The following is a 20342-nucleotide window of genomic DNA, read 5'->3' as shown; positions in this document are numbered from 1 at the left end:
CAGGCGACCCTGACTGGTTTACAAGGGTTAAAATAATTATCGCAAATGCTCTATTTTATGATAGACTTAGCGAGTATTTTATGCTTATCAGAGAATAGTGTTCAGCTTTTATTTCACACTCAGAGTCAATAAGTGAGACACACAGTCAATAAAGAAATTCGACACCAATTTATAAAAATAACACAGATTTTGATATGAATTTAGACACATAGATTTTTGTAATCGAGTAAGTACTTTTTAAGATAGTGATTTTTCAAGACTTAGAAAATGCACTTTAATGTATCTTTAAAGCTGTAATGTTATCCTATGGGGAAACATATACTTCATCCAGTCACTTGGCAATGACTGTTCTTCAGGAATTAAGGTAAGTATGGGGCAAGGTCCAAGGCAGAAACAACAGATCACCTGAAACAGATCTGGGGCGTCCGGGTGCAGAAGTGCTTTTTGGCATCAGGTACGCCGTTAAAGTCAATGCGAAAGAGTCCTGTTGAAAAGAGACTGCAAATAGGGACTGGAGTTCCAGTCCGGTAGACCCCACATGGGGGTCAAGTCTTGAAGGTCTTGATCCAGCATGAACAACATCAGTCCACTCGAACTCAGGTTGGGGGGCCCGTGTGCAGTGGGGCTTTGTCCAGCGAAGTCGCATTGCTATAGATTCTTGCAGTTCTTGATTCCTGTAGAAAGATGCTGCAGGTGGTGACTGGAGGACCAGTCTGGCTAAACCAAAGGGTGGGCACAGCTTTAGAGTATCTCAGAACCGAGTTGGCACTGTTGTCTCCCTTGAACATAGGGTGTGGGGTGCAGGAGTCCTTCGATGCGTTGGTTCGCGGTCAATCAGAGACTTTCTCCAAAGTCTTGGTGACCTGGTGAACAAGGGAAATAGAGCAGCAGGGCCACTCTCAGTGCTGGTCTGGTGGATATTGTTGTCCCTCAATGGTAGATCTGGCATTTGTGCTGGACCAACATCAAGCCTAGGTTGCTGCAACTGCTCCTATACCCATGGTATTGGTGCTGGGCAGCTCCTGGGAATCCTGGGGTCTTCAAACTCGGTAAGGGGAAGGATCTATCTTCCTGGAGCACGAAGACCTTTCTCCTTTTGCGCTGCTCCTTTGGTGAACCAGATGGCTAGCAACACGGTGCCAGCAGATGATTTGCGATTACTGCATAATTTTTATGTAAAATGGAGGAGACACATGTTTGTCACTGATGTTTTATGACTACGCATTGACATCCCCATCCAAATTTGGGATCAGAAAGGAATATTAGTGGGATTATGTTGGATTTGCACTTCCCCCTGATTTGTCGGAATAGGTGATTACCATATTCTTGTCCTTACTGCTGTTTCTACTTTATTTTAGTCCATTTGTTGTGCATCACTGATTTTTACTTGGAGCACCTGTTCATTTGAATATGACATAATGATCAGTCTCTTGTGAAACATTGCTTTAGAATATAAAACTGAAACATCTGCATTATCATTGGACAAATATCAGAGTATTTTTTGATACATTCTTTCGTACAGTGAAAAATCCATGATGTTTTGTTTTAAGTTAGAATTTTGCTAGAACACTAGGTTTGCAGATGCAGGGGAGCAGCTCCTCTACTCCAAGGGATATCTTACCTGGTTGTTGAGGGGCTGGGCAATCCTCCAAGGGTTTGGGGAGGATGTCCAGCTCTTAGCAAAGGCAGTCCAGCAATTGTCGAAGTGCATGCAGCCTAGAAGCGATTTTCACCAATCTTTGGGGCAGGTCTTTAATTCTCACTCTCTTCGGTCCTTCTTCATTTTTCATTGGCTCTCAGTAGTTAAATCTGATTTCCTGGTGTCAGGGGGCCACTATAAAATCTATTTAGAGGCGTTAAGGAGAGTGAAGAGTAGTAGCCAATTGGCTATTTATCCCTGGGGTCACTACACGCTAGATTACCATTTTCTGTGGGGAGTGGGCATCACCCTGTCCCAGAGTTCCTTATTCAACCACACACAAGATGATAGAATTCTCTATTTCAGGCTGCCCACCTTAGGGGTGTGACTAGCCTTGATGTGCAACACGCCACCTTTTATAGCTAATTTCCCACCTGTCCTGGTGCTACAGGGGCCTTTGGGCAGGGGGTGGCATCTCCCAGGTCTGTGGGAAACCAGGCACACATATCAAAGGTGGTGTGCTTTTTGAATCTCCCTGCCTTGACATGCTAATTTTCTAGCCATCCTGCTGGAGAAAGTGTAAACACCTCTTCAGAGAGCAAGCGTTATCTCTGACATCGGAGAGCGGGGCTCTCACCTCCTGGAGGGTTAGAAACTTGGTGACAGGCTGGAGTGGACCAGTTAGCCAGCACAATAGAGGGCCAGTAGAGTTATGGGGCACCTTTAAGGTACCCTCTGGGCATAGGTATTAGCAAAACCATCACTGGAATCAGTGTGAGTTTATGAATACGAGGTGTTTGATACCAAGCACCATAGCTTTCTGTGATGTAACTATGTATCTGAGTAACTCGTTTTGACCAGTGCCCAGTGCATACCTTAGGAGGGCTTCCCTGTTCACTTGCAATGTCTGGTAATAAAACTAGACATTACAGGGGCATATCTGCTCGTGCAGAAATATCCTCACATAAAACATAATGCACCTTGCCTTAGGGCTCGAAGGCCTGCTGTAGGGTGACTTGCATCAATTAAATGCAGTGACTTTGGCATGACAGACAGGAGTGTGTCAGGTTGTGTTTTCACTCATAGTTTGTTCCTCGTCATACAGCCTGCAATGGCAGTCTGTGTGTAATTTGTGTGTAGGTCCCTTAGAGTGGAATAAGATATCCTGTAGCCCGTTTCTAGTGCCCACAGGTGTACCATTTACTAGGGACTTACAAGGGAGATAAAGTCCTTGGCCAATTGTCATCAATCAGACGTCAAATTGATTCAAGGAAGGAACACTGGCACTCAGATCTGGTTAGCAGGCCTCAGTGCAATGTCAAAGTAAAAAATCAGCATCTAGTAGCAAAAAAAAGGGGGGCAAGAAAGTCCGGGGATAACTGCAACAAAAACCAAGTTTCCTAGATTTTCACTTCATCGTTGTGTGTGCTGCATAAACACACTTCCTCTAAGTTAGGCCTGACTGCTTTGGTGCTAACCTCTCCTTGGGTACAGCACAGTATATTTTAGTGACTTTTGTGTGTCAACATGACAAGGATTGTGTTTATTGCTTGAGTAGGGGTTCACCCTCTTCAACCAATGACCCAACTTCTTACAGCCGTGATGCAAGCTTAGAATATAGAGGCAAAATGTGATACATCCCATAGCCAAAAATCCACGGGGCATATTATCAGCAACTAGCAATATTAATCACTAAATAAGCTTAGCGAAATTTTTTCTATCGCCACGCATCGCCGGATTTTATCGCATCAATAACGTGCTATTAGCAACGTTTATCTCAAATGCAATAAAATATCCGGCGATAGCCGCTTAATGCATGAATATCGCTGGAAATCCAGTGATATTCAGGCATTAACGCCAATAGGGTCCTAACCTGAATATCCAACTCCCATTGGATATACAGGTTAAGAAGTGGTCTGAGCAGGCGCTAGTTTTCAGCAATATTTGCACTTAGCGCAAATATTTTTTATCGCTACGCCTGCGTTGATAATAGGTGATAGCGATGTTAGCGACTGCTTTCAGTCGCTAACAGGTTGGGTACGCCCACTTTGCATGTCATTAGCGATAAATATCGCTGACATGCAAAGCGGGTCCCAAACCGCTCTCTATCGCCTACAAACTGTTGCTAACTGCTTGCTAATAGGGCGATAAAATTATCGCCGCTTTAGCGGGAAAAAGTCCCGCTAAAGCGGCGATAGGGCCCTTGATAATATGCCCCCAGGTTCTCCTCTTTATCACTTACACACAATATTTTGCCAATGTGGCCCAAACACGCCACTACGGCAAAACTGGACTATATTTTGATAAATATTCACAAGCTGAATTTCCTTGCTCTCGTAGACTATGACATCTGAATAGGGTATGCACTTTCTGGACTGTACATGTAAACCCATCAGTTTCTCTACCCAAATCCTATTGCTGTGTTTTTTGCAAATGTGGGTCGTATTTGCAACATTTTAATACGGCTATACTATTCTGTAAAAGTACTGTAATTGAACAGAATATACTAAATCATTTCTCAGAGTAAAACATTAACACTGAGGATTTATAAAATACCTGATAAGGCAATTCTCTAGGTCATTTAACTGAAAAAGATATTACAACTTCTATCTTTATTCTCTGAATGTCACGGTTTAATCTTGAAACGTTGCCTTTTCTTCCTACATGATTTAGTCAAGCCTGCCAGATAATGTGGTCCTCCTCTGCACTTTTGTACTGAATACAATTAAAGTGAATAATGTTAGCCAAGTCAGTAGTTGAATTTATTTTAGGGCTGTTATGCCACATTTCAGAAGCATGCTTAGACACATCCTAATCTTTCAATTTCACTTCCAGGAAATGTGTCATGTGCTGGCCTGGCTCACACTGTCCTTCGGTAGGATGCATGTAGCATGAGCCTGGGTGCCTACATGTGCACCATTAAATGCTTTGTCCAGGAAGTACACTTATTATTAGGATGGTGGAGTATGATTTAATGCTCAGGTGGGGCTCCGAATGTCACTCTTAATAGCAGTAAAATGCGCAATATTTGCTCACAGGTGTTTGCCGAGATTATTCACCATCTGGTTAATAGTTAAAGGACGAAAAATTCCTGCTGGTGATTGTTTGCATTGCTTCTGTGGAAAGAGTTCAACCTCGAAAGCTTCCTCCTAATTTGCATTGCAGATGCTATATCTACAAAGATCTCCACTCCACCATCGCTCACTGAGTGTGGGAGATCCCATCTGAGTTTAGGAAATCCACCTGCGAAGTGACCTGACCTCCAGTAATCAGCCAGAAGGTGAGACGGTTATTCTCTTGGCAACTTTGTGAAGTTTGAATAGATACAAATACAAATGTCTTAGCAGGACATCTCTGCAAAATGTTATTTTGTGTGAAATATCATCAGAAACAGAAGGACTTTTATTGGCAACAAATGTTTTGAGAACTGCAACCCCTTCTTTTCAGTGGGAAAAAACATCTTCTGCAAGACAAGAAGAGGGAACTTGCAAACCTGTAATCCTTTTCAAAGGGCACACACAGTTCAACGGAGGCGTTTCTCCAACATAAGTGCTTCCATTAAATAAGCATAGTATCCCCCTCTAACACTTCCAACATGGGTTTAAGACTGGTATTCCTTAGGGAACCCTTGGGGTCAGATCTCAAAGGGGTGTCAAATGATCTAAGCCCATATAACATACAAATATTTCTCCTTGTTACGCCTCCCCTGGGAAGGTGCGGCACGTTCATGCATTCCAAGGTCCACCACTCATGGTCAATGCAGGTGAAAGCCAGAGCCCCACGCTCCACCCCTGGAATGCCCACCTGGAGCAGAGTAACGTAAGGCAGCTACTTGTGCGGGCTTGCGTTACTCCAGTCTTGTGTGGCTTGGGAAATCACATCTACCTTTTGTGTCGCTGTGAGTTTGCTTTCATGCCGCAAGGGAGACACAAAACCTTGATAAGTATGATCCTTCTATTTTAACAAATTAACCATTTGCAATTGAGAAGCGGTCCTGTCACACTGGGGATGCTGAAAACTATTTCTTTTAGTAGCAGGCATTGGTCCATGGGATAACTGCTTACTCCTAACAAGATTTGAGACACTTTTTAATGCTTTTAATTATCTTTTCAGGAAAGCATGCTGCATTTAAAAAAAATATTGCTTTATTTAAAAGCAATCATAGATGTTGTGGCATTCTGACTGCAATGTGGGTTGTAATTTGCAACCTACGTCATTAATATCAATCATGTAGGTTGAATTGCGACCCACTATGGTTCTGTATTTTGTGGAATGACCTATTAGCACATAGGTTAGTTCACAAAGTCACAATGCATTGTGTGTGAAGTGCATGTGTGCAGATTGTGTTTACTTTTACGAATGGCCACCAACACTCCTAATGCCACCTACAGAGCTCGTGACCAGAGCAACCCTCTATTTTCTTGTCCCACAATAGCACACACTTGCATGATGCTTCTGTCAATGGTGGCTGCTCGTTAACGTAGTGTCGTGGCGCTAACTATTGTCTTCTAGTGTACCCTGCCCCTTTGAACAGAGAACACTGTCCCCCATGTCACTGGTACAGATATCCTTAGAAGGGGCAGGCACTCTGTTAGTGTCTACATAACTGTTTTAGCATCTAGCTACACACAGCTGTAGATGTCTGGTGGGAACTCTAATATTATCATTGAAATTACATATTGCATATATGTCCATTATGTCTCAGATAAAGTAGGGGTGTGATAGGTGAAGATTGCAGTGCACCCCTCATCCATGGAGGGGCGTCCTGGAATCTGTGTCGGATTAACATCTCCTCACCCTCGGGCAGGCACACTTCAGAATGAAGGCAGATGTTCCCCGTCTGCATCCCCCCCAGGAAGAGAAGCATGGCCTGTGGATGTCAATGTGACCTCACGAGCTCTAGACCTGCTTGAGTGCAGGGGGAGAGTCTACTGACTCTCAAATACCCTCCCCACCCCACTGAACCCTGGTAGCGCCTGCCACCCAATGGCTGCCCCGCAAGGCTTCAGCCCTCCCTCCCAGGGCTGCACACACAGGAGCGGGCTCCGCCCTTCACTCACTCTATCGCGACAGGTCCTGACTATGGATTGGTGCAGACAGCTGAAAAAACTTTGTCTGCTCATTTGAATGATTTGTCCACAATAAATAGAGATGGTTGTGGCCGCTCAAGGGGCGGTCATACCCTACTATACGGCCTACCTGTTAGACGGCCGAGAGCAGGTTGGCAGCAGCAATTTTAAAACTAGCATCAGCAAAGCCAGTGTGCCTCGCCTTTGGAGCTTATTGGCTCAGCCAATTGCTTCTGATGATGCTGTACCTCAAAATAAAAAAAAACAGTAAAGGCGCAATGACACATGCATGAGAGCACACGCACTCACCAGCGGAATGAGTAAAGAGGTCTTTGGGCTTGTGGGTAATATGGAGGAGTGTGTGGGGGTGGGTGAGGGAAAAGCAGCACACCTAGGCAGGGGAGAGAAAATAAAAAGGGAGAGAACACCACAGAAGCACACAGGTGAGAGAAGGCAACACTGAGAAATGCAAGAATGCCATAGTGTAGCACGGGGGAAATAGCAGTACACAGGCAAGAGAGAAAAACAAGGGGGTAGAAACAGACAGCTGCATTTGTGTAGTGCTTATTGTTTAATAAAAAAGAAACGAGAAGCCGGTGGAGGGAGGAAAAGCAGACAGACTAAAGAAAGAAAAATGAGAAAGAGGAAAGGAGAGAAGGACATGTTGGAGACAGCTGGAAAACAAAAGCACTCTTGTGGAGTGCTTCAGCAAAAAAAATTGTTCCCTGAAACCTAGCAGTAGAAGGATTCATGTAAAGAGGTTATGCTACAAGGGAAGGACAAAGGCAAGATGGACAATGCAAGTCATCCAATAAGAAGCAAGCAAATGAGAGTGGCAATCAAGCCACCCTATCGCAAGCAGAGGTGGGCTTTCAAGACACTGCAAAATCTTGGTAAGCGGACAGTAGATCTTGCGCAGCCAGAGAGCATCACTGTCTCGGAGGCTCGACCTAACAAGTGGGTATCAGGCACCTAGTATTGTTTTTGTTATGTGGGAATAGTGCGTGATCCAACAACAGTTTAGTGATGAGCTGGACCACAGGGGGGTCTCTTGCTGATGCATCTCCATGAGAACATGGAGTCAGCAAAGAGCTGAATCTCAAGACAGGATTGGTCAACTGCTGGTACCTGAGCCATGTCTTTTATCACCACTCCAATGTCATAGTATAGACTGAAGCAGACAGCAATACACTGCAGCTCCAGAACTGCTGATAGTCACAGCAGGGGCAGTGTGGACCCGGGGATGGAGGTGAGTCTGTCAACAGAGAGACTCTTCTGATGCAGCACACCCAGCATGGGAATACTACACCCAACCTCTGTCACCCTGAGTAACACACCTTCTTCATCTCTTGTACTTCTTAAGCACTTCAGTGTGATGGGGGGCTGTGTGTTTGGACATGTGAGCTCCTGGGGGAGAAAAGGTGCAAGCATAGAAAGGTTGAGGTAGAGACAAACTGCTGCAAACCTCACAACCTTTCTATGGAGTCTTTGTCAGCCACAATGCTGTTCTAGATTGTCACAGCTTCAGATATTTTGCTGTCTCTGTTTTTTACATCAGTGCTAAATGATTTCTCTGCCCTCCTATGCAGGACAAAGACCCGGCAAGCAAATCGCTGAAACCTGCCACCATGGGACCCCGAATACTGATTTACTCGCTGCTCATCGCGCTCTCCATTCTGGAAAGCTCCTATTCTGGTCCAGTTGCCATTTACAGTAAGTGACCTGACACAGGAGTCTGAAGCACTTCAGTGTAAAGAGTGACTTCATGCAGGGACAGTGATCATGACACTATTAGACCCCCCCCTGCAAGAGGGTGAAGGCCATCCCACCCTTACAAAGAGTAATAAAAGCACCATATATTTGGTCAAAACCTTGCCACACCCCAGATATGCTGCCGCTCAGCTTTAGTGATGTCTCCATGGTATTCGTGCTCTTAGACGTGACTTAGGCCTTATTTAGAGGTGATCAGAGGAGACCCTATTCACTGAGCTGCTTCACTTATGATACACACACAAACAGGAGTTTGCACATCAGGACCACCACTTTCCTGCAAGTTGTTTTGAAGACTCAAATTTCACTTTCTTGAAAGAGTGTTGAACATGTGTTTTGAATAAATTAATGCAGCAGAAAGCTGTGCACGTTTGTCATTATTCTTATCTTTTAAATGTAGTTCCAGAGGCTCCCAGCAGAGCTTGCCAATGCGCGTAAAGTCATGACTTGGGTCGGTAATGAAACAGTACAACAGTCATATGTGTCTCTGAGGACAGAGAGCAGGGCTCATCCATCTGTTTGAAGTTATGGTTTGGGCAGTTAAATAAAGAAGGGACTAAAGTCACATGTGTCGTCATTGAGGGGCACACATCAATGTGTGTACATTCCTGACTTAGCCAGTTAATAGAAAGGGACAAAAGCCATGTGTGTCACTTTGCAACCGAGCAGCGTTCATGCATGTGTGTAAAGTCATGGATTGGGCAGCTAGCGAAGAGGCAAAAAAGCCATAGGCATATCTAAGGACACAGCGTTCATCAATGTGTGTAAAGTCATGGATTGGGCAGTTAGTGAAGGGGGAAGAAACCCAAATGTAAATCTAAGGACACAGCGTTCATCAATGTGTGTAAAGTCATGGATTGGGCAGTTAACGAAGAGGGAAGAAAGCCATATGTATATTTAAGGACACAGCGTTCATCAATGTGTGTAAAGTGATGGATTGGGCAGTTAGTGAAGAGGGAAGAAACCCAAATGTAAATATAAGGACACAGCGTTCATCCATGTGTGTAAAGTCATGGATTGGGCAGTTAGTGAAGGGGGAAGAAACCCAAATGTAAATATAAGGACACAGCGTTCATCCATGTGTGTAAAGTCATGGATTGGGCAGTTAGTGAAGGGGGAAGAAACCCAAATGTAAATATAAGGACACAGCGTTCACCCATGTGTGTAAAGTCATGGATTGGGCAGTTAGTGAAGAGGGAAGAAAGCCATATGTATATTTAAGGACACAGCGTTCATCCATGTGTGTAAAGTCATGGATTGGGCAGGTAACGAAGAGGGAAGAAAGCCATATGTATATCTAAGGACACAGCGTTCCGTCATGGCCCCGCCCGCTCAATAGAACGCCCAGCGCAGGAGCGGAATCCGCGCCGCGCAGGCACGTCGGGCGGGCCATGACAGAACCGCTCCGTCATCAGCACAGCACCACCGTGGCTGATGACGGAGCGGTTCCGTCATCAGCACAGAAAGAGTTAAGAGAAAAGGACAAAAGCCACATATGGCTCTGTCTAAACCTGGAAGCGAAGAGCTCCATTGAAGAAGGATGTCCTTGATGGGAATCACGACCTCGGTGCCGCACTCTATTCTCACTGAACCCATCCCTTTGCTAGGCAGAAGACAGTACTGTATCCAGAGCTGATGCAGTCCGGATAGTGCATTATAACTTATCGACTTACACACCAATCAGATCAAACCAAGCTCTATTCGATTTTATGCCTGTAAAATCACAAAAGCAGACACAGCAATATAAACACGTCTTACCTATAAAAATCTTATTTACTTACACACACTCTCTGTATCCTCTAAACTACAGCAGAATACACACTTATACATTCCTTCAACAGACCCTCACACCCTATTTGGCCTGCTCAATCTTTGGTAATGGCACTTATGTTGTTATGTCACTGCACCCCGCAAATTTTGCATCAGCATCCTGCATTGTCATATCAATGAATCTGTGACTGTAGACAGAAAGTAGTTTTTTTTAACCTGTGGTCTTGGCACAACTCAGGGTCCGGGATAACTAATTAGTGGGTCCCGGACTGCTTACAAAATTAAATAATGTTAACAAATCAATACAATATACATACATAAAGAATCAATTGTAAAATTGAAATTTCTAAAAACTTCTGAAATTGTGTTGGAATTTGAAATTGGAAGCCAGAAACTAAAGGGGTCATTAGGATGGAGGGCGGACAAAGACCGCCCGCCATCCTATCGGGAAATGGGACGGCCCGCCATAAGGGCAGGGGTCCCGTGGGGGCTATTAGGATGCGCTTGCCACAGTGGCGGGCGCATCCTGCATTCCTGTCATTGTGGTGAGCGGTGTACTCAGCACGTCCGCCACAATGCCAGGAAGGCATGTTGTGCACTTCCATGCAAAACATGGCAGGCACCCCACGGTGCCTGCCATGTTGTGCATGGAACTGCAGGGGGGTACCATAGGTCCCCCCCATGTGCACCCGCCACCCCCCAGAGTCCCTGGGGGCCCGCAACAGGCCCCCGCGAGCAATCCACAGCATTTCCGCTGAAGAAAAGCATGTTTCCGCCCCCATCCTAATATTGCTGGCGGTGTCTAAGAGACATCACCACCTACTTTTCTGCCCGTTCAATTTAATCTGACCGGACGGTAAAGCAGCGGATTGTCTTTCCGTCCGCCGCGGTCCCCCACCATAGTAATATGGCAGTGGGAAATGGGTGGCGGGTGGGGAAGGATCTCGGGTGAATCGCCACTGCCATGCGGGCTGTGGCGATCCGCTCGAGATCCTAATTGGCCCCTAAGTTGGTATCTTCATATTGATTCCTGAGAGCAGTGCATGTGTATCACACAGAGTATAATATAGACAATGGGTGGCCTCAGTTGAGTTTAGAAAATCTCTAAGCTTCCCATTGAAATTCAAATGTAATTTGTTTGATAATTAAATAAAATATTTCATATTTTGTGATTAATGCATTCATGTCTCTATTTTTGTGTTTTATTTTGTGGTTCAAATCATCCAGCATGCTCAGGCCAGGCTACTCAACTTCCAGTAATAACTCAGTGGGGGTGTCAGATTATAATAACGAATCAACAGGGATACCTGGAGTCCAGTAATGAGTAAGTGGGGGTCATCGGAAGCCAGAAGGTTAGGAATTACTGCTATAATGGCCCATGTAGGTTCAAAGATTCATACTTATTAACCGGGGATCACTAGTTTTCTTGAGGATTCCTGGTGACTGGCAATATTTAAAGAAGGGTCCATATACACAAACACACTAAAAATTCATGGATTCTTCAATTATTTAATCTTCCCACATATGCTCCTCATTTTACAACAGACTATGATTCCTCTGTTTTTGTGGAAGGCATCTAAGGAACAAAATTGCTTTTAATTCCATTGGTAATGGAAACCACACACACCATCTCTATCAAAATTGTAAGCAGCATAGGAAGACAGTGGATTTATTCAGTTACCCAGGGTATTTCAGCTGCTGGAATCTCCATGTGAAAGCCCTTGAGCAAATAAGGAATTGCCAGGGGAATCCAACCCACAATTACCGATCCTCATGGTAACTATTCATTTCTAAGTGAATCCTCATGTTGGTGGGATTTGTATCCCCAAGTGAGTTGTCAATACTCCTGGCATCAGTAACTCCAGGTGTGGGGAAATACAAGTCCATTCTTGATAATGAGAGCCTATATGGATTGTATTTGATTCCACATTAAGTTTCAATCACTAAATTTGAGGCACTGCCCAACAAGATATCTTTCAGTCAATCCTCCTTACTGTGTGTCTGACCCAGTGTTATCCTCTGATGCTCTGAAATGTATTGCCTGAGGTGTATCCTGCACTAATTCTAATACATCCATGTATGATATTACTAGTATATGCCTAGTATAACCATGACCTCTGATATGGTCAGAACATCTAGTTGATTTGACTAATGTAAACAGCAGCAAACCTGCAATCAGAGAATTACAGCTTTGCACTGGGGCAGATTTTCCACTTTCTCCAGAAACAGTTCATCCTGATACCCTCTGCAACATTGCAGTTTTCCAGTCATGCTTGAGGAACACATCTCAAATTCCTATATGTTCATTTGGATCATCATTTCCAATGGAGTATCTGTGTGCAATTTAGTCAGGGGAAAAAGCCAACTTAATTCTGCAATTGCACGGTTTTTGCTTCAGGGCAAAATAGTATTTCCATTGAGGAATCACTTAGCTAACACCCACGAAGTTTGGGGATAGTCTTCTACCCTACCATCCCTGGAAAATACATTCTTCCTGTCCTTGCTAAGAGAAAATCTCTAACTAGGTCTGAATGGAAAAGGGTCAGAAGAGAGCTTGTGCCTGGCACAGCCTTATGTGTATGTGGGCATTGATAAACTTTCAAGGCTGACCATGCATTGGAACACAAAATCTCGTCCACTCGTGTGAGATTCGTGCATGCAAAATATTGAACTGGCTTTGGGTAATATTACGTGGACAATTTTATGCAGCAATATTAACTTTTGTGAATTCATGTTGCTTTTGTGAGATGCAAAGGACTTTGTGAATTGGGTTCAGTATGTGTCATCTGCCTATGTATGTTTATTATGTGTAGTATGTCCTTATATATCATGCCTGTGTAGACGAGGATTTGTTCCATGTCTGCTATGGATCTATATACTGTTTGCCAATACTCTTTAATTTGACTAAAATTGTATGTATAATATACCTACTTAAAGGAAAGGGACGTTCAGCCACCTCTATTCAGCCATTGGTTGGTTGCATTATTTGCATTTTGCATCAGCCCACTATAGCATAAAGTACAGGGCAATGGGTCACTTTATTTAAGGAAGGTAGTTCCCTAAGTACCAGTCTTTCTGTTTTCGCATTATAATTACTTTAGTGTTGCCTATGGGTTTAGAGTCCAATTTGCTGACAAGACCATTTTGGTTTTAGATTGATGGAGGCCGAGGAGCTTCATGAGCAGTACAGCTTTACAAAAGCATGGCAAAACAAACAAGAGTTGCCAGCTGGGGAGAGATCCTGGTGCCCGCCCCCGTCTCCATCGCCATTTCATCAGCTGGGGGGGACTTCTCTATCAACCTGAATCCACCAAAAGATGGATTCAAATACATTATTATTATTATATTTAAGTTTATAAAGCGCTCAGCTACCCGTAGGTTTCCTGGCGCTAAAACCAACAAAAAGAGAGGGGAGGTCAGAAGGGAGGAAGTTACATGTTGAATAGCCAAGTTTTTACCTGTTTGCGAAATCTGAGGTAATTGGGTTCTTTTCGCAACTGAAGGGGAAGAGAATTCCAAAGTGAAGGGGCCAGCCAGGCAAAAGAACGGCCTCCCATTCTGGCTTTCCTGATTCTAGGCACTGAGAAAAAGTGTTGGTTAGATGAACGCAAAGTGCGGGGGGGGGCAATGGTGGTAAACCAAGGATGTGAGATATGGTGAGGCCAGACCAGTATTTATTTTGTGCATGATGCAGAGAGCCTTGAATTTCATGCGGTTTTCCATACGGAGCCAGTGTAGTGTGCGAAGGGAGTTAGAGGTAGGGGAAGTATTGGGTAGTTTGCATAGCAGTCGTGCTGCCATATTCTGGACTGTCTGCAGTTTACGGGTCACCTCTTTACAGGCACCCAGGAGAAGAATGTTGCTGTAGTCTTGTCTAGAGGTGATTAGAGCCTGGACTACAGTTTTCTGAGTATCCACGGGCAGCATCCAGATGATCTTGCGCAACCACTTAATGATAGTGATGCAGGTGGAGGAAGTTTTGACCACATGGCTTTTCATAGATAACTGGTCATCGAAAATCACGCCTAAGTTGCATGCTGATTTAGAGGGGGTGGGTGGAGTGCCCATTTGAGCGGGCCAGTGTTGGGGTCCCCATAAAGTGGTATTGTGGCCAAACAGAAGGAGTTCTGTTTTTCCCCCATTCAGATGCAGTTTGTTGTCCAACATCCAAGCTGCGATGTCGCTCAATCCTGAACAGAGGGCGGATGAGGGGGCATGAGGGTCTGAGGAAAGAGAGTAGATGATCTGGGTATCATCTGCGTAGGAGTAAATGGTGAGCCCAGCTTGCTCCGCAATAGACGCCAGAGGTCTGACGTATAGGTTGAAGAGCAAGGGGCTCAGGATGGAACCCTGTGGTACTCCATACGCAGATGTAAAAGTTTGGGAAGCAGATGAGGAAGTGAAGACTTGGAAGGTGCGGTCGGATAGGAAGATAACAAGCCAGTTGAGAGCTGAGCCGGCGATGCCAGATGATCGGAGGGCATTGACAAGAATCGGGTGGGAAACCGTGTCAAATGCTGCACTCAGATCAAGCAGAATGAGTGCCACGGTTTCCCCCCTATCAACTCGGAGGCGGATGTTTTCCGAAACTCCCAGCAAAGTAGATTCCGTCGAAAAACCGGATCTAAAGCCGGATTGAGACAGATGTAAAATTCCTCTTAACTCAACATGGGTAGCAAGTTGAGAATTGATGTGCTTTTCTAAGATTTTAGAAAATACCGGAATAAGCGAGATAGGACGGAAATTGGCTGAAATGTTGGGATCGGCATTAGCTTTTTTTAATAAAGGCATTATCATCGCGTGTTTCCATGCGGAGGGTACAATAGCTTCTCTAAGGGAGGAATTTAGAAGATCCATGATGAGTTCTAGGGAGGAATTGTTCAGCTTTTTTAGAATTAGGGGAGGAATAGGGTCCAGTGGGGAACCGGATTTGATTTTACTGATGATGTCGGAGAGGGTCTTGATATTGAGCGGAATCCATGTGTCGATCAACTGAGCGATAGGAGGACAGGTATTAGATGTAAGCCTAAAGTCACAGGAGAACGTGGGTGGAGGGGGGGGGTCGACGGAGAGTGGGTGGGGCTGTTGTCCTCTGGTGTCCCTTGATCGGAAGATAAAATTGGGGCGGGTAAGTTGGGCAGAGAGGGGAGGGGAGAGGAATTCTCAAAATTGGAATAGATGGTATCAATTGTGGCGATGAAGAATTCAGCCAGTGAGTTGCACTGTGCCATGTTAAGACAGGGAGCTTTGGGCTGACACAGTGCACCCGAGAGTTTTTGTACTACCTTGAAGAGTGCCTTTGGACGATTTTTTGCTTCAAGGATGGTGTGGTTAACATGTTCAGCTTTGGCAGTTTTACATAAGGAATGATATTTTATTAAGGCGGCTTTATAGCTTTGCTTAGAACATAAATCATAGTTTATGCGCCATTTGCGCTCCAGGTTTTTGCAGATGGTTTTTTCTTTTTTCAAGGCTTTGGTAAACCAGGGCGCAGGTGGGTGATGAAAATTGTGCGTTTGCATGCGCAGAGGCAGGCATGCATCGGCAGCCTGTGCATGCCAGATGTTGATAGCGGCAGAAGTTGCAGTACTAGTATCTTCCATGAGAGGTCTAGTGTTCTCAAGACAGGAGTTGAATTTGTTGAGGTCCAATTTATTCCAATTTCTGGATAGTCTAGGTTCTGTGGGGTTAGAGGGGGAGTTCAATTGCTGACCTAGTTTAATAATAAAGGTCACCATGTAATGGTCAGACCATACAATAGGTGATGGAGCCTTACAGTCAATAGCCTCAAGATTAGAAAGGATGGGGTCCAGAAGGTTCCCTGCTATATGCGTAGGACCAGAATTGTGTAGGGAAATGTTTAAAGCAGCCAAGTCTTGTAAGAGATTGCTGCTGGTGGTACATGAGGGATCATTCAGGTGCAGATTGAGGTCACCGATAATGGAAACATTTGTTGAGTTCTGGATTAGCGGTGCTATATACTCAGGAAGGGAGGCTGCCCAAGAACTTGCTGGGCCAGGGGGGCGGCAGATAAGCAGCCCAGAGAGAGTAAAATTGGGAGAAAGCGAGAGCTTAAACAGACCTGCCTCACAGTTAGGTAGTACAAAGTCTTCCCATTTGCAGGAGTATAATCTGTTGTAAACTATGGCTATACCTCCACCATCTTTCATTGGTCTATTTTTCCCAACATAAGTGAAGTTGTCAGGGAGAGCGGCAGCAATATCCGGGCCGGAGTGGTCTTTTAGCCATGTCTCTGTAAGGAAAAGAGCTGCGGGTTTCTCCGAGACAAGTAGATCGAAAATTTCTCTCTTATGTTTGCCTAGTGATCTACAGTTTAGGCTGATCAGCATCCTAGTTTGGGTCTGGTCAGTAGCTGTAAGTTTGGGGCGTGAGAGAGGGAAGTTCGAGGCGGCTATGATGGTTGTAGAGGGGAGGGAGGTAAGAGGGAGGAAGCAGATAGGGCAGGTACAAGGGGCATAGTGAGGATTCAGGGTAGTGCAGCGGGCTTGCTGGGATGGCATGAGTCTAAGGAGGGCTTCCCTGGAGTAAGTGTAAGATAGCCCTGGCAGAGAAGGGCCAGGGGTCTTTGCCCCTAGTCCCGGCCTGTCGCGGATGAGCGCAGACGGGCTTGCCTTAGGCGCGCCTTCGGCGAGCAAACGACGCGCCCGCTGCATTCGTCCGCTGCGCTTCCTAGGATTGCACATTTATATATGTGTGCCGGAAGATGGATGGGCGGGGGCGTGGCCTAAACAGTGGGCGTGGCTAGCGGCCCCGCCGCTGATGGCGGCGGCAAGAATTCCAGGTGGACACAGGTCCCAGAACAAGCAGCAGGTAGTTTTAAAATCAAATAACAAGTTTTAAAAGATGAGCAGATTGCTGTAGTGCTTCCTCCCGGATTTCCGCCTCAGGAGAAGTGATTTTAACAAGCGCTCGCAGTCAGCGCTATTGAATGCTTGTGGGCGGGGGGCATGGCCTAAAAAGTGGGCGTGGCTAGCGGCCTCGCCGCTGATGGCGGCGGCAAGAATTCCAGGTGGACACAGGTCCCAGAACAAGCAGCAGGTAGTTTTAAAATCAAATAACAAGTTTTAAAAGATGAGCAGATTGCTGTAGTGCTTCCTCCCGGCTTTCCGCCTCAGGAGAAGTGATTTTAACAAGCGCTCGCAGTCAGCGCTATTGAATGCTTGTGGGTGGGGGGCGTGGCCTAAAAAGTGGGTGTGGCTAGCGGCCTCGCCGCTGATGGCGGCGGCAAGAATTCCAGGTGGACACAGGTCCCAGAACAAGCAGCAGGTAGTTTTAAAATCAAATAACAAGTTTTAAAAGATGAGCAGATTGCTGTAGTGCTTCCTCCCGGCTTTCCGCCTCAGGAGAAGTGATTTTAACAAGCGCTCGCAGTCAGCGCTATTGAATGCTTGTGGGCGGGGGGCATGGCCTAAAAAGTGGGTGTGGCTAGCGGCCTCGCCGCTGATGGCGGCGGCAAGAATTCCAGGTGGACACAGGTCCCAGAACAAGCAGCAGGTAGTTTTAAAACCAAATAACAAGTTTTAAAAGATGAGCAGATTGCTGTAGTGCTTCCTCCCGGCTTTCCGCCTCAGGAGAAGTGATTTACATGAAATACCCAGAGTCCTTCTCTGCCACACTAATGCAGGTCTGCAATAAAGCCTAGGTTTCCTTCAGCACTGCAAACAAAAACATGGATCAGATCAGGCTCCTCACAGGTTCCATGCCTGGTGCCGCTAAACAAATAGTCCTAATTCTGTTCCAGAAGACGGAAAGTGTTAATGCCCTGCTCCCACATCGCCTCAGCGCTTTGCTCAGTTTGTCCAATGAATGCATATCATTAGCTCAGTCTGTGGAGATTAGTTTTAGTGACACCATTCATCTAGTCCAGGAGGTGCTTGAAGCTTCTCTGAACTCCAAGAAGGACTATGAGAAGAAGATGACTGATGTGAAGATTGCCCTGGACAGCTCACCATAAGAGAAGCATCCTCAAACAAATCTGTGCAAATGGCAGAGTAATTCAAGAAGACTACTGAGACAAAACTACAGGATGCATCAGATGCTTATAAGAAGGCTTTGGATAAAGTGCCCTCTGTGTGGGAAACCATGGGTGCTAATTTTGTGGGTGGCCTTCTTGATGCACTGTCTTTAACTACGTACAAAGTTATAGACAGGTTTCTTGGTCCAGGTGGCCCTGCCAGTGGTACTGCTGGTAGTGTTAGTACTACTGACACAAGGGATGTGAAGTCCACCCAGGCAACACACAATATTTGCTCCAAGTCCAATCAGATGACAGCTATCAAAGACGGCCTTCGAAAAGTCTTTGATAGTACAGGCACAACTATTAACCTAAAGATTGCTTATGATGAGAGAGAGAACGCAGTGACAACAAACTATGTAAAAAGACTGTTATTGTCTTTGAAACAGGATGTAGCGGATGAAGCTGAGTGTAAAGCACAAACACTTATGGATGCTGTTTTACTATCTGCTGTTGCTATTTGTGAAGACTTGGAAAGAGCTGCATTATCTCACAATACAGATGACAAGACATTGAAATCAAGAGCTCAAAGGATACAATTACTATTTAGCAGCTCATTAAAAGTTGATTCATATTGTAAAACAGCGACTAATGCTCAGCCTTTGCAGCAAAAGCCACCAAATGCAGCCAGCACTCAAGGCCGTGTCGGCATAGGCACTCAGTCTGCACAAATGGCACAGGCACGAGTGGAACAAGCCACACTCCAATTAAAAAAAATTCAGGACACGTACAAGGAATCCTTTGAGAATGTCAAAAAAGAAAATGAAAAACTAACAGCCATCCTAGTTGAAATGAGGGGGCACAAACTGGAGGAAATTGATTTTGTTACAGCCAAAAATATGCTAATTAAAGGCCTGGATGCCCTGGGGGAGGTGAAGGAGCAGTGGGAGAAGATGATCCGCTTCTTCCAGATGATATCCAACCTCATTAACTCCTGCCTAGGAAAAAATGTCAATGGGTTAGTGCAGTCCGTCAAATCGGTGCAGAACATCCCCAATTATTCTTCTGAAGCCTTTGTGAAGGACATGTTGTACAACCAAGCCTTCAAAGCCAGCAACATTGCCAACTTAGTCAACATGATCTCGTCTACCTACTGCGAGGTGTCACAACGCTACCTGATGGACCGCGTGAGCACTTTAGGAAGATTTCTCACCATGACTCCCTCAAATCCTGCATTCCAGATCGAGCGAGAGAAGTTACAAAGTGGTTGTGCAGAGGCACAAAAATCAATCCAAGACTTGGTGATTTAAAAAAAACAAGACTTTGACATGAGTATAGAAGCAAGAGTTGATGCAATCAATTGCCAGTTGGGATCAGCCATCCCACCCATGTCAGCAGCCGAAAAGAAGCAAATTGGTGAGGCTGTGAATGCAGGGGCAAACACAGTGGAAGATTCAAGTAACATAAGTTGAGACATATTTAGCTTTGTCTAAGAGAGGAAAAATGTTCTCTTTAAGTAATGGGTAATCCCTTGAGGTTTGATTTGGAGGTGGTGGGTGGAAGCTGTTCCATTCAATGGATTTGGATAGCAGCAACTTTACATTTGGTGTATCACATTTCTTGCTTCAAATAAATGTTGTCCATTCTTTCATTATCATCATTTCGATTTTCAAAATCATAAAAGACAGAGTACATCATTAGTTAAAAAGACATCAGATATAGTATGCGTTCTGCAATCATCCAGACTAATGTAAAAATCGCAAATATATTTACATATGAGTTAAAAACATTGTTTCATAAAATGACAAAGTTGTAAATACAAAAGATAAAAGCACATTTAAAAAGCGCATAGAAAAAGGGATGTACTTAAAAACACAACAACTATGACAGGACAGTTGTTTCCTTTTATCAGCCCATAAAATGGGGATCAGATTTAGGCAAAGAGTCAGCAGGTGTTCATCTATCTCGGGGTCTAGACAGATATTTTATCAACATACCCATTCCATCTTGACTCAACCCTCAAGAATAGAAATAAAAAAGTTAGTACCCCATTTGGCAAGCTTCCAGAATTGGATCATGTTTTTCTCCTTACTGGTTGAGATCAAGTCTTGCCAGCAGT

General features: G+C 44.9%; 1 pseudogene; it reads left to right on the top strand.

Annotated features, from left to right (window-relative positions):
- Positions 1–4831: 4831 nt before the first annotated feature.
- On the top strand, positions 4832–19874 carry LOC144820065 (uncharacterized; annotated as a pseudogene).
- The last annotated feature ends 468 nt before the right edge of the window (positions 19875–20342 follow it).

Source organism: Lissotriton helveticus, chromosome 2_1 (assembly GCF_964261635.1).
Source record: "Lissotriton helveticus chromosome 2_1, aLisHel1.1, whole genome shotgun sequence".
Classification (NCBI taxonomy): Eukaryota; Metazoa; Chordata; class Amphibia; order Caudata; family Salamandridae; genus Lissotriton; species Lissotriton helveticus.
Note: the sequence above shows the minus strand (reverse complement) of the source record. Positions and strands in the feature narration are given on the sequence as shown.